This window comes from Ambystoma mexicanum, chromosome 9 (assembly GCF_040938575.1).
Source record: "Ambystoma mexicanum isolate Mex_15411 chromosome 9, UKY_AmexF1_1, whole genome shotgun sequence".
NCBI classification, from domain to species: domain Eukaryota; kingdom Metazoa; phylum Chordata; class Amphibia; order Caudata; family Ambystomatidae; genus Ambystoma; species Ambystoma mexicanum.
The window spans coordinates 1,377,898,821-1,377,913,869 of NC_090931.1; the positions used below are offsets into that span (position 1 = coordinate 1,377,898,821).

The window sequence follows — 15,049 nt, forward strand, 5'->3', positions numbered from 1 at the left end:
ACTTCAAGTAAATGTATGTTCAGCTTGCTGTTCACCCTGGGTTGTATAAGATATATTGCTAGGGCTTAAACCAAACAACACTTTACTTGGTGTTCAGGTTTTAGCAGATCTAAGATGAGTGGGTTTGGTTTTTTGGAGTGGGAAATGGACAAGATATAATTCTGTTGCATTAATGCCTGCTGACCACACATTCCCGGATGTTTACATGCTCGTCAGTTTATAGATAGAATTCCTGTTGCATTAATGCCTGGTGACCACGCATTCCCGGATCTTTACATGCTGGTCAGTTTCTAGATAGAATTCCTGTTGCATTAATGTCTGGTGACCACACTTTGCCTGGTCTTTACATGCTGGTCAGTTTCTAGGTGTTCTTCGTTTACAGGGATGGAGGCATTTTGGTCCCAAATGAAGTGACATGAGCACCATTTGCTGGAATGCACTGACTAGGACTGTGTTATGTAAGCAGTGTAGTGCTCTGATGTTCGGTGTCTGTTGGGAAGGGTGTTCAATTGACATGTGTGTTTGTAGTGAGGAGAATAGTCTGTGAAGACCTCCTTAGGTGGGTTAGTCCGAGGTACAGAAAAACGTCACGCCACATAATGCAAATTTTGCCACGGCATGAAAGGCACCACAAAGAGTTAGAACTCATAGCAAGGCACAGCACATTCCTAACAAGGCAAACTAGCCTTCTGGTGTACATGTCTCTCTTTCTCTATTGTTATCTTTCTCTAGCGCATCTTTGAAAAGTACCCCTTTCTCTCTATCACCCTCTCACTTTCGTGCATCTTTGAATATTATTCAACCAAAAATGCATGTTAAACGGTGCTTCAAAATATTGCAACAAGCCAATGCATGTGTTGCAAGCATCTGTGTGTAACCTGCAAGTCAAGGTTTTTAACTAGCTAGAGCTAACTCAGATGTCTGTCGTTATCAACTTGATAGCAGAAGGACATTGAAAAAGGAAATCAAGAGTTTTGATGGTGGATCCATTAAGTCATCCGTATCATGGCTGCTTATGATTTTCATCCTTCCAAGGTCAATACTTGCAGCACCTTTTTCTTATATGATACTACAATTTTGGAGTACCATGGTAGACATGTCAGACCTGTACTTCTGAATGGCTAGTGTGCTCAGGCAGGGTCATTCAAATTTTAAGAGTTGCATGATAACTTCATCTTGGTTCCATGAGTACACTTGAAGTTGGTCAATTACCAATAAGACCTGTTAAGTGTGCATGGTACTTTAATTTGGTACCCCCAAGGTTGGCCAATTACCAGTATGGAGAGTTTGTGGCTATCAAGCAATACATTACAAAATACCAGTAGTAGGGTGCATGCTCAGTCACAAAGCAAGCATCACTGATAAATATATATTCATTGCAACCATACGCCCGAGAAAAAGTAGTGAAACAAACAATATATCTGTATATTACATGTTTGAAGGAATATCTTTTGTTTGATTGTGCAAGATGACACTTTCTTTCAAATATCCACTGAGTGACACCCCTTTCCTATTTCGAACCAGCTGTTAATACAAGTATAATCAGTCTGAAACTAAAAGTACATTTAATATGTGCATGTATGTGGCACACCGACTCTCAATCTCTCAATTAAGTCCTGACTAAATGTGCAATCATATAATGTGTCGTTAATCTAATTTGTGCAAAAGGAAAACATAATGGACTCCAGCATATGTTCAGTTATTCACAAATTGAGCAAAAAGCCATACATTCATGTGTGAGCTGCACCACCACCGCTGCCAAACACTGAGTTGTATTTTGATATTGTGCGCAGTGTGTTTTGGTGAGCCTGAGACTGCCCAGGATCTTTCTTCTACTGCTGCTACTGGAGTCTGTCTACCATTGCTGCAACTGCTTCCAGGAGGAAGTAGTTTAAAATACCTAACACACGCGGAGCGCGCGGTGTGCGCAGTGTGTTTTGGTGAGCCTGAGACTGCCCAGGCTTTTTCTTTTACTGCTGCTGCTGCTACTGGAGTCTGTCTACCATTGCTGCAACTGCTTCCAGGAGGAAGTAGTTTAAAATCCTAACACACGCGGAGCGCTCGGTGTGCGTAGTGTGTTTTGGTGTTCTGGTGTGGAGGTGAGGGTGTGAAGGCTGCCGCTCCCAACTCCACTGATGTACTGGGCACGTCTCGTGTAAGTACAAAATTAACTTTTAACAACAAAACTGTAATGAAACCTGTAAATGATCTTGCCGAGACTCTAGTAGGAGAACATGCAGACTCAGGTTTACATCCATCTCAGCCATCTTTTAAGAAAAGAACGGCGAAGAAAAACACATTTCAGCCTTTAACTTCATCATTGGTTCCCAAACCTCTACCCGCGGACATTCCATCATGTGTCCACTCTCCCCGAAAGCATTTATCACCGTCTAGTACCCCGCCGACCCCTCTCTCTTGCCCTCCACTATGCAACTCTGCAGAGGAAGCGAAAGAACTTTCATCGCGTGTGGCGTTGCCGTGTTTGGGGAAGGAGGGGGGGACTGAGGGGAAGGAGGTTGGCAGTCACGTTGGCTGTTCTATGGCAGAAGGCCCAGGACCGGAGCACCCCGCTCACCTAGGGCCGTGTGGGTCGGCTCGGGAGGGTGCTGGGGCTTCTCTGGACGTGTGTGGTCCCGGGGATGGGCTCGCGAACGGGGCTGCCCTCCGCTTGTGTTCGGCTGCTTCTGCCTCGGGGGAGCCTGTGCTCGACCTGACAGCGAGCTCTGACAGAGAGGCAAACCACGGAGTGGAATTCTGTGCGCCCGCTCCTACATCCGATGTTTGTAACACGGAATGCAAATTTGTGCCCACATCTTGTACGAGGCCGAGCACACCTAACTCACTATTTTCAACCGCGCATTATGTTAGAAATTCCCCCATAGCCAAGCTGCCCAAGCTAATGGTACTAGCTTGGCGCGCTCACACTATGAGAAACTGGGGAAACAATGACAAAATCGATAAAATCGATGGTGGACTGGATCCAAACTGGACAGAGACTGCTGAGTCTAGAACGTGCCCTTCACATTGCTTGACACCTAAAATAGCCTCGGAAGTCTGTGCCCAAACTGACTTTGAGTCTGGAAATGCTGAGAAGAACTGTGAAATGGAAAATGAGGTATTCTGCCCCCTGACATGCTCCCACACGCACTAAATACATCACATAAATACATCACATGAAGAGTGCGCCTCTCCTGCACTCATGAACAACAGGAGAGACTCACTTGAAGTGGTAAATAAAATCTTACAGAGCATCTCACAAAAAAATAAGGCCCGCAATTTCTCCCCCAGAAGTGTCAGCCCCTCAGCTGATCGGGAAAAACAGTGGACGCCCCCAGTGTCCACTCACGAGGCACAATTAGGGGTAGGTCGGATCATCTCATACCACAACCCGATGTATACTATGACAAATGTAGGGCTTAACGAAGAAAAAGTTGGGTGTCTGGCATCACCTCGCTTATCCTGTTCTCAAGCCCGGGCTCCTCAAAGGCAGGACACTCTGCAAATACGTTCAACTAACCTCAGAAACGCCTAACACACGAGCGCCCACAATGGTGTGGCGAGTGACTCTTACGCTTCTAGTTCCTCCTTGTCTGAGACCTGCTCATCCGTCTCCTCAATTATAGAACGTGATTTTCCAAAAGTCAGGAGATCTAAAGCTCAACTACATAAAAAAGACTGCTACTCAAATGTCAGGCTGGACGCGAACCTCATCAAAGAACTTCAGTCAGTACTAATGTCATCTAATGGAATCTCGATTGCCCCCTTCCTAAAGCTCTATGAGCAATTGAATGACAACGTGAAGGACCTGACAACGTTAGTGGCACTTATGAACTCGAAACTAATTAACATCGAAAAAGACCTGAATGCTGAGAAAAAGGAAAACGGGGCTTTAAAAACAAAAACAACCTCGGCCTTGCAAACATTAATGGAACAGAAAGAAAACAACAAACTGGACAAAAAATTACTGCCCGAGATCGCCAAAGAAGCACTAAGTGTGCTAAAACATCGATAGGCGTTGTATCAGGATGCCACTCAGCGAGACAGGTTGGAACCTCAAGGTCCTCAAAGAAACGACAATGGGCAATTGTTTACTGAGCCCCCCGTCTCTACATCTGTCAGCAACCTCTGTAAGGACACTGGAGCTCCGAGGCAGCAAACTATCACGGAAGCCTTGGAAACTACAAAACTCTCCAGTGATCCAACAGAAGCTCTAAAAATTACATCAACAAGCTCTAATTGACCAGTTCTTTGGGTCCTCTGACTCATTTAGTATCTGTTAAACTGTGTAACCAGGGCCTAATACCCGACACTGAAAAACCTTTGCAGGGGGACCCAGCTCTTAGTCTGGGAAAACTGACAGATGATTCATCCGAACAAATGAACTTTTCCTGCGCTTTGGAAAGCAGCAAGAGCTCTCACAATCCTGCGACGTTGGACCCTCAAATACCCTCGACATCGGCAAATACACCGGATATGGGCGCCCCTCGTGTGTCTGCGGAGACCTTAATTCCACAAATAGCTGAGTCGAAAAGTCAAATATTCGACATATTCAAAGGAACTGTACCTCAGAAACCAGGTCCAAAGGTACCTAAATTAGGACAAGTAAAAAAAATGAAAAAACAAAAAACCAAAGACTTGGAAATAACTCAAGAAAATTTCTCCGGAACCTAAAAACTGTCAACGTCACTGTCAATAACACTCTTACAGAAGAGAGAGAGAGAGACTCTGTAAAGAATAAAGATCTCCCTACTGCCAATGCAATTGCAAAGACCAAGGGCCTGGAGCCGTCTTCTGAACTTGCCGATGAACCTTCCATCGACCTTATCAATCTTTCTGTGTACGAAGACTTGGAATCACAGGAATTGGCCCCTGAGACGGGAGATGGAGTCTTGGTAGCTGCCCCAGAATCGCAGAAAAAAACAAATGATGAAAATGAACCGAAACCCATTCAACTACCGATTGGTGCTTCAAGAATTTGCACTTTACTTGAAAAGACCATTGCACGGGACGTGCCGCAGGCTGTCCCCTTGAGTCCAACTTTCAAAACTTTGGAGGACAAACGCAAAGCCCTTGTGCACCTGCAGTCAATCCCCAAATCTTCAATGGAAAAGATTCCAGACTCAAAAGATGGCTCGTGAAATGACGGCGATCCAAAAGGAAATACTTATGATGGGCCTGACTGTAACAAAGAGAACAAAACCAGATCAAGACCGGATCGACACGAGACCAAGGAATCAGGTCTTGTCCCAGACCAAATAGAACGGTGACAAGCCAACAGGACGGACAAAGGATGCAGCGAAAAAGGTCTATCACTCCACAAAGTCCGGCTAGAACGCATAGAAAACGGCGACAATCTCATCTTACTCTATGCCTATTTCAACACGTGCCATCTCTTAGAACGATTCGTTCTGACGACATCAAGACTGTGGAATTTAAAAACGAGGACCAAAATGACAAAATCATCCTCCACTTTAGATCTAGAATCATCCTGAATATTGTCCTTGACGCTGCATCTGCACTTATGTCCATGGGCTACGACATCTCAGAAGTGTTTAAGAATGCTAAAACAGACTATAGGTCAGAAACTCAAAAACCCAAACTTGCCTATGCTCGTTGGGAATCGTCTTCTTCTAACAGAGCCACTGAAATCGCCCCGTATCAAATCTCAGAAACGTCCAGAGAGAGCAAATTCCATTCTCGCCTCGGCAATAAGAAAACGCAATTATCCACTAGTGCCACTGAAAACGACTTAGGGAAATTCTCTAAAGATGACAACATCAAAATCACCATAAAAAGGCACCTGTGCTATGGACTCAAGCTGTGACGATTCATTAAGCCCAAGAGATCTAAGAGGCGACCAAAAGGAATGGTCCTGGTTGGCGGAAGCCTTATGTAGACGATAATGCCAGGTGGTAGAGGAGCAACTGGAGTTCAGGATCGGATCCTGGAACACGAGGGGCTTCTCCCACCTATTCGAAGATCCTTGGCTGGACATACTTGACATGGTCTGTCTTCAGGAAACTTGGCTGACTACTTGTCCGATCGTGGATACCTATGAAGTGGCATTCAATCCGGCCATCAAAAAAAACAGAGGAAGACCTATGGCAGGCCTGCTAACACTTGTAAAAAAAAGTTCTGGGTGCCGTATTATAAATACTACAAACTTGTCGCCCTTTATTCAAGTATCAACGCTAGCCTCGATAGGGCCTAGAACTAACAATGTGATCCACTTCCATCTACTTAACCTATATTGGAACCATACTCAAGCCGGGACAACTCCCTTCATAGATCAAGTCTCATCAACAATTGACGATCTACTGCTCAAAAATAAGTCAAGCAACATAATTATATGTGGAGACTTGAACAGTAACTGCATGGATATAAGACGGAAAAACAACAAAGTCCTTCATGTACCGAATAACTTGGCCACTAAATGGATGGCGGAAATGGAAGCCAGAGATCTGGTAATGCTAAATGGAAACACTACCGGCGATATACCGTCCAAACCAACGTGGAGACGACTCGCACAGAATTCTATCTTGGATTACCTTTTCGTCTCAGAAAAGATTCAACAGTCGACTCTGTCTTTTGTGGTAAAGCAGATGACACAAAGTGATCATGAGATGACAATTTTAACCTTGCGAGTTGCAAAACAACCATCTGACAAATGCTGGAATCATCGGATCCTGGTCGAGCCGAACAGAGTGAGGCTGTCACTCCGTCCCGATGAAGTCTCTAAAATTTCAGAAATATTCATTAAGACTGATTTTGGAGTGGAATACGTTCATCTTCTACAATCATTTGTGGAAAAAAAACATGGATCGAGAAATCCTGGGTTTGTAAAGAAACATACATTTGATGTTGAGGTCATGAGGAGAAAGAGGGAACTTCGTGCCACTATTAGACACATAAAATCCAGAGATCCCACAAAATTCTTGCAAGAAAAACATGCTGCAAAACAGAAATATAAAAACTGGATAAGATCCCACAAGGCTCTAATGTTCCAAAACGACGCAGAATTGATGCTGCTAAAGATGAGTAACAAAAACTCGTCTGAGTTTTGGAGTTTACTAAACAACGAAGGGGCTCTTCAATCTGCACTGATGACAAACATGGTTTCAGAGGCAGAGTGGTCTTCACATTTCGAAAATCTGTACAGTAAAAAAGGGAAGTGGTCGTCCCCGATGACACCGAACCTAACAAAATGGGACCTCACTTTCCCTAAAGCTGATCTGCTCCAGATAATTAAGAATGTCAGTGCCTCATGGGCCCTGGGACCGGACGGCCTCACCAACTTCACTATAAAGCAAAATCCAGAACTATGGGCAGAGTTTTGCGAAGAGCGCTTTACCCGAATCTGTAGAAGATGTGAAACTCCAAACTCCTGGAAGACTGCAATAATAGTCCCCATCTTCAAAAAAGGAAATCGCCTTGAGCCCAAAAACTATCGACCGATAGCGCTCTTGGACGTGCTAGGCAAAGTGTACGGAACCATGCTCCACACGAAACTGTCACAATGGATTGTCGATAGCAACCACACTGATGTACGACAGACGGGCTTTGTAAAAGGTGTTGGCTGTGGCCTAAACCTTTTGCTAATAAATTTGCTAAAGATGGAAGCAATTAGAACTGGAAGAAAGGTCTATTTAGCCCTGATAGACTTCTCCCATGCTTTCGACTCAATCGACCAAGAACTACTGTGGACAAAGATGACCAATTGGGGATGTCCTGAGAGTCTACTAGTCGCCATTAAAGAAATTCACACTGCTACTACCATCAGAGTGCGCCTTGACCAACGCGGATCTCTTACAGAGGAAATTAACACCTTCTGCAGAGTTAAACAGGGCTGCCCTCTGGCGGCGATCATATTTAACATGTTTCTCTCGGACATTGGCATGTCAATTAACGAGCCTCGATCCTTTTCCCCAAAAATACATGGCTGTGCTCTAAGCTGGATGCTGTATGCGGACGACTTAATCTTGTTAGATACCACCCCAATCGGCCTACAGCGTAAAATGAATGCAGTGGAACGTTATGTGGAAACCAATGGTCTGCACATCAATAACACAAAAAGTGAAATTCTGACGCTGCAAAACCTGCAAACGGGCCGCCATCAGAAAAACAACAAATGTAGATGGCATCTGGGAAAAGAAAAACTTACCACGGTGGAAAGCACTAGATATCTCGGCATGCAAATTAACACAAACATAAATGATAGCCCTTGGATGGAGATTGCGAAAATAAAATGCTGACACTTTGCCTCTCAAGCACTGATCCTAAACAAAAAATACTCGCTTAAGCCAATGATAACCTTTTACCAGCAGAAGGTTGTCCCGTCCCTCATATTTGGAGCTGAAAATGCTTTTGGGTGCCCAGTTGAATTCTGGCCAACCCTAGAACACATCTTCTGGGTAAAAACTTTACATCTAGCAAATAGCATCCCAACAGCCTGCCTAAGTTATGAGTTAGGCTTGATTTCTATTGAGGCACGGATCACGTGGAATGCCCTGGCCCTATTTAGGAAAACTACACTGCCAGACGCTGCTCCACAATTTAAAATACTGAGCAAACCTGGAAATGCAAACCCAGACTGTCTGTTAGCTTTATGGTTTAAGAAATGTGAAGAGCTTCTGACCATGTATGAGACCAATACCAAAACGCTGCAGGACAATCCGCTGTTGGTAAAGAAAAAGATCTGGGAACTCGATTGGATCCAAACCAGCGAAGACCGAAGGACTTCCAAAACAATGAGGGACGCTCCTAGTGAAGCAAGAGCGTTCAATAAACTGCAAAATGATGTGGTCTTATTCCCAGACAACAGGAGGAGAGCCACATGCATGAGATTCCGCCTAAACCTGATTAGAACTAAAGATCGAACAAAGATCTGGGCTGGAAAGGATAAGTCTAACATCGTATGTAGGTTTTGTAAAGCCTGCGACGAAACGCTTAAACACCTGGTCTTATTCTGCCCCTTCTTTAGATCTCTAAGAACTAAACATCTTGGCCAAATGTTAAATGAATATCCACTGAGGAACGCCGAAGAATGGTGGCAGCAGATGTTCATGGGTTCAAACACAAAACTGATAAGGGTGTTAACCCTGTTTTTGCACGAGATTGAAAGGAGCCTTGAGATATCTGACACCGAAGCACAAGGACATTTGGGTAGTGTCTAACATGGCAATTTAATCACTCCCTGACAAGGCTCCTTTGGCACTAAAGACACAAACCGTGTCAAAAGGACTGAACTTTATCTCATGCACATGTTTTGTCTTGTTTTGTTTTGTATTGGGTCTGGACTAACTCGAAATGTTTTAAAGGTTTGTATAAACCAATACAAAAAAAAAAACATTCCACAATTACTGTGTTGTGCATGTAATGTGCAATATTTTAACTAACCGCAAGCCCAACCTTTATAAACATGAGTTGGAATGTCTGCCTTTTATTTAATTTCCTTCACTTTCCTAATGAACATTGTAGGGACATATGGCAGTGTTTTAAAATGGGTACTCACTTTAAAAATCACCCAACAAAATGTGTGCAGATGAAAATGGGTTCAGTAGCAGCCAGTAAAATGGGTGAAAAACCGTTAGCAGATTAGGCATACAGGTCAGCATTTTTACATGAAGCAGGTGAAATGCCACTTTGGCCTTACATGACAAAGCAGAATGCAGAAAAAGACAGTGCATTCAGCGTACAGTACACATACATAAATTATAAGCATTCCCATGTGTGAAGAACTTAAGAACTGCATTGGAAAATAACATTCCTATTAACAAAACCCCAATAACTAATTAGTTCTCTTGAATAAAATTGTAATGCAATTTCAGTAAACACGGATGGACATTCTGTCTTAGAGTGCACCAGAAAAAAAAAAAAAAACAATAAGAAATGAATAGCTGTCTTCTTGTGTGTTCTGTAACCTCTTTTGTTTGCACAGGAAGTACATAGATACATACATGCTCTCGGGTGTGATTGGACAGTGGAGTCAGAAGTCTAGGAGTTGTCAGATACCTAAAGGGGGAGGATGTGCTACTCTTGATTGACATAAAGAGTGATTAAATAGAGAGTGGAACAGAAAGGCTGGGCTTTTTCTGATCTTTCCTGCGCCACTGCTGGGTGCAGGATATTTTCGCTTCCGGCTACAGAGGGGCTGCAGTCCTATCTGCCGGAAATTCAAGGCCATTTTCGGAAGTGCCAGAAAGTGCATGGCTGAGGAAGGCTTCAGTGCGGGCAGGAGAAAGAAGGGGTTGCAATGATAAATTACAGCTACTTCAGGTCCCTATGTAAGTATTTGTGGAATTGAGGAAAGTGTGGATGACAGCACATTTTTTCTGTGACTCTTTAGACAAGAAAAGGGCATTCGTTTTAAATAAGTCAGTGTGGGTTGTTTTGCACACGGGGAACTAACAAAAAAAAAATGTTCTTGAAATGCATTTGTATTTTGTTTCTCAGAGAATCGCAGCTGTGCCAGCCTGTTGTTAAGAGATTATAACTGTGTTATCATGAAATGTACTTGTTATATATTGCTGCCTTTTAAAAAATAATAACTGCCATAGCAGAAACATGCTTGTGTTTAGTGGTTTCTGTTTCACTTTGCACGTCTGATGGTCACTATTTCAGTGGGGGAAAGTAACTAGGAGGCTCTGGTGTTTGCACCACAGTGATAACATATTTACCACTTTATTTACTGCTAGAGGAAAAGTCAGATAAAAAGGGGAAATATATATGCAAGTTAGAAAGTTTGTGTATTGGTATGAATGTGTTCCACCTTGAATGCTAAAATGGGGAACAGCGCCCTCCAAGGGCATAAGCCTCTGGTGTAAATAGACCATTGGCACAATCTATATGCAATAATTGACATGATTTATGATTTTACTGGGATACCTACGAATGTGCTAAGCCTGGGTGAATGTTTGCAGTCAGCCCAAAGTGTAACATAATTATAAAGGGGGAGGATTTGTCTTATCACAGGACAGTGTTATAAAAGGCACGCTCACAACTATTTTACCACCAAAATGAAGTAATGCCAATTTACCACCCAAAATACCACAATATTAAATTACTGCCAAAACAGGTAATAGACCCAAAGACAAAACCTTGTACAACATCCAACATACATACAACATTTAGTCGCATGAACTTCTGCGATTTAGTAATATGTATTTATTTAAACCCAGCATGTCTAATATCTCTGCTAGGACAAACCCGTATTAGGTAGCATTGTGTTATTAAAATAAATACATTCAGTAACTATCTGCAGGGCTATCTTGATGTACCACAATAAAAAACCTAGGTTGAGATGACTTGTATCAATGGGGTAATAGTCCTAACATTGTGGCAAAGAATGAACTTAACTTTCAATTGTGTATTTCAAATTATGAATCACCCAGAATAATTTCAGCTCATCATTTCAAATGGTAACCTTCTTAATGTTAACAAAGCCCTCGATGCTCACAGTGATGTGAAATTCCACCTCAATCCCTGTGCGCACCATTTTGCAGACAATCAGTGCTCTTCAAGGATGAAGCTACGATCCTAGACATGTTTCTCGTTGTGTGTCTATTAGACATTATTCAACATTGCACATGCAAGCTACTTATTGAATTACACGTTGTTCCTCTGTCCCTTTTATAAATGCCAAACACTGCACTTTTATGGGTAAACCAAGCTATACATAAAACAAGTATTGCATATATTTCAATGTGCCTCAAACATTACATTAAAACCAAAAAAAAGTGTATTTTCCGTGAGTTCAGAATATTTGGACATTTTCTGTCACTAAATCCCGAGATTCATTCGGTTCACATTTTTAAAAGTCTCTCTCTGGATTATTGGATCAATAATCCTCACAATTATAAGATTGGTGGAATAAAGTGGAAAACAACAATTCATACTGATCAATAACATAATTAGAGGTGTAGAGGAGGTCCCGGATATGACCTGCACCCCATCCCCTCAACTCGAGGTACCAGAAGCATACTCGCCAAGGTATGTGACGTATGAGGAACACATGAATCAACAAAGAGCTGTACTGGGACTCTGCCCAGTATACATCAGAAGATCCATACCTGTTGAAGCGCTCATAACCAGACAATCCTGAGCAGCATGCTACCCCATCAGACAGCCGTACCAGCCGCTGTTACGAAACGAAGAGTACCTACAGACAGTCCATGAAGAGACCCAAAGCGCCCCAATGGAAGGCCAGTGGAAATGACACAAGGGCCCGCACAGACTTGTGAATTAACAAAAGAGGCTATCAAAGACAAGCACGCCAGTGCGAGTAACTACAAAAATAAATGTAATGGACAAAGAGAAGAGACAATGTTAAAACGTGAGGAGACGTTGCTACGAGACAAGATGGAAGCAACCAACCTGTTAAACGTGTGTAAATAGGCTTGAAACGCAAGAGTCTAAAGAAACGATACTGCTTGCAATGCTTACTAGAAGATCAGTGCGGCAAGCGCCAACTATATATCTACCTCAATAAGGCACATTCTACAAGTGCGACTCCATTTTGTAAAACCAGAAATGTACCCAGGTTGCCAGAGGTCTGACAGACCAAGTTTCGTAACCCAGCCAGAGGCAAGAGAAGGAGCGGAATCGAAACTCAACAAAGAGCGGCTCATGCCTAGGAAATCGAGGTCATCCAGAGGAAGGGAGGAGAGCATCAGCTAACAAGACTCAAACTTCAGAGCATACCAGCCTGCCCCATAAAGGTCAAGATAAGTGGGGCCCATGCAGGTGGCGAGGCTGAAACAGAATTACATGCACTGAAAGCTGGAACCTGAAGCAGATTTGTGGTGAACTAACACGTGACCAGCCAGGCGTGAAGAAGTACCACCGCCTGATGTCATCCAGGACCAGAGGATGCCATAACTCTCCCCGATAAGAGGCTACAGTTTCGAGGCCATACCCAGCCAACTAATTGACATATAGCCCTAAGATACTGATTGATGGAAGGGAGGCAGGGTTAAACTTGGGACAACAGGCACATGGGTGTCCATTCTGCATGCTGCTAATTAAAATGGGGATTTATGTCTAGGGGTGTAACCTGCCCAATCACAATGGACCAAAATATCTGGAGTCCTATAGATAGTAGAACCAATAGAACGTCGTACTTGTAGAGACGTCAATCACGTGTGATGTAATGGGATGGGCCTAGACGCCCATCTGATAAGAATTATCCAATCCGCATGCTCTATTAGCATATACAGATATAGCACCTATACTTAAATTACCCTTCCTAACCAATTATATTGCATGTCGAGTTTTGTAGAGTTAGATGACAATATTGCCTATAAGAATTGCTGTTCAACTGAAGTTCGAGGAAGTCTGAGCGAGACAGGTGATCGCAATGCTGCTGATTTCCTTTTATTTCTCTGTTTGATGTACTTGTCATTAAACAGACTTCCCTTTGCCAACCTACTGAGTCCTCATTATTGAGTCGTGTTGGAGTAAGTGGATCCTGCACCACCAGTCCTCACATGGTGCAGCTACCTTGTCTTACAAGTACTAGAGGGTGTGCACTGATCTATAGGCCCGTCAGTGTAACCACGCTCCTCTGTACAGAGGAATCTGTGAATTATGTATTTTACAATTTTATTTTCATTATTTTCATTATTTTCTAGCAACTTTTACCAAACCCATCTCATTTGTACTCTGTCATAGCAAACAATGTTACCATTTATGCAGCTCAAACCTTATTAACACACACACTTTACAGAGAAGTGGAAATGCAGGGCCTTATTACAAGGTTGGCACTATACCGGCGGTAAATCAGCTGGAATACCGCCAAACGGAATTACCATTTCTGCCACTTGGATTTCAAGTGGTGGTATGGCGGTGCTAGTCCCCATTCATAGAGTCCTATGGAGTTGCTATAAGGATCTACCATCAACAGCATCAGGGAAAAGCACAATTCATCTGCATTTCAAGCCAATCTAACCCGGAACCCGCTAGACTACTTGCACAGGTCTTTCAATAGCAATTCCTAATCCTATTTTCTGAGAAACGTGCTAGCCATGGCTTCTCGACACTTCCCAAGGGACCACTTTGTTTTCAGGACACTTTTCTCCTGAATCCCTGTTATCGTTAACTGTATTTCTGTGCTGACCTTTGCGTCAGCCGCTTGGGACAGTTAATAGGTTTTGGCAGCTTGGTATATAGGAACTGCTTGAGGAACACACAGACAGTACTTGCCATCATTTTCTTTTTGACATATATTGTTTCACAAGCAATGCACACAATGCTGCAATAAGAGAGCCTGAGTCTAGGCGAGCAGCTTCTGACACATGCATTTCTTTGTTCAATATTATGATATGATATTGTATTGATAGCGCTCCTATACACAGGTGTTTCAAGGTGCTGACGATAGACCTAAAGAAAGCCTAATTGCATCTGCCTAGGCACTCCACGGTGAGGTGTATGACACAAACTGAGTTGCACATTTGCAAGGCTCTCTCGATTCCTAACATGTTCTATTATTCCCTGCTCTCTGGGGAGCAGGCCCTAAATGAAATCTGTAAGACGTAGCCATGAACACAGAGAGTGCTGCAGATGTGCGTAAGCTTATGCAATGTTAAATGTTAAATGTTAAATGTTAAATGTTAAAGGTATTTATACCGCGCATCGTCACCAACGGAGTCGGTCCCCAGGCGCTCAATATGCTATAATGGTACTTTTAAATCGCAGCTTACACCCCAGAGGACATACCGGCACTGAGGCTAAGAGAAATAAAGCTGAGCTGAGCACATTGCAGTGATAAATGTGTGCCAGTCGGCAGGAGCAAATGTGTCTTTTATGCCACCCGGAAGTGAACACGTGTATCCAGATCAGGAAGGGCCTGAGGGGGAAAGTTTCACAGCACTCCTGCTTGATGTTTCCTTTTGCAGCTGTTTTCTCTTTCAATGGTCTTCACAGTCAGAGCTTTGGTGGATAAGCAGTTTGAGTGTGGGAATCTGATTTAGAATCCCACCTTTTTAATGATGACTAGCCATGCTGTATCTTATCATTTTGGGGAAGCTATTAGCTTCACAGCTTTCTAGCCAAG

The 15,049-nt window shown here is 43.1% G+C and overlaps 1 protein-coding gene across 1 annotated transcript in view; it reads left to right on the top strand.

Annotated features, from left to right (window-relative positions):
• LOC138489132 (contactin-associated protein-like 5) overlaps positions 1–15,049 on the top strand; it is a 1,196,734-nt gene that overhangs the window by 621,207 nt on the left and 560,478 nt on the right. The gene's annotated exons all lie outside the window — the stretch shown is intronic.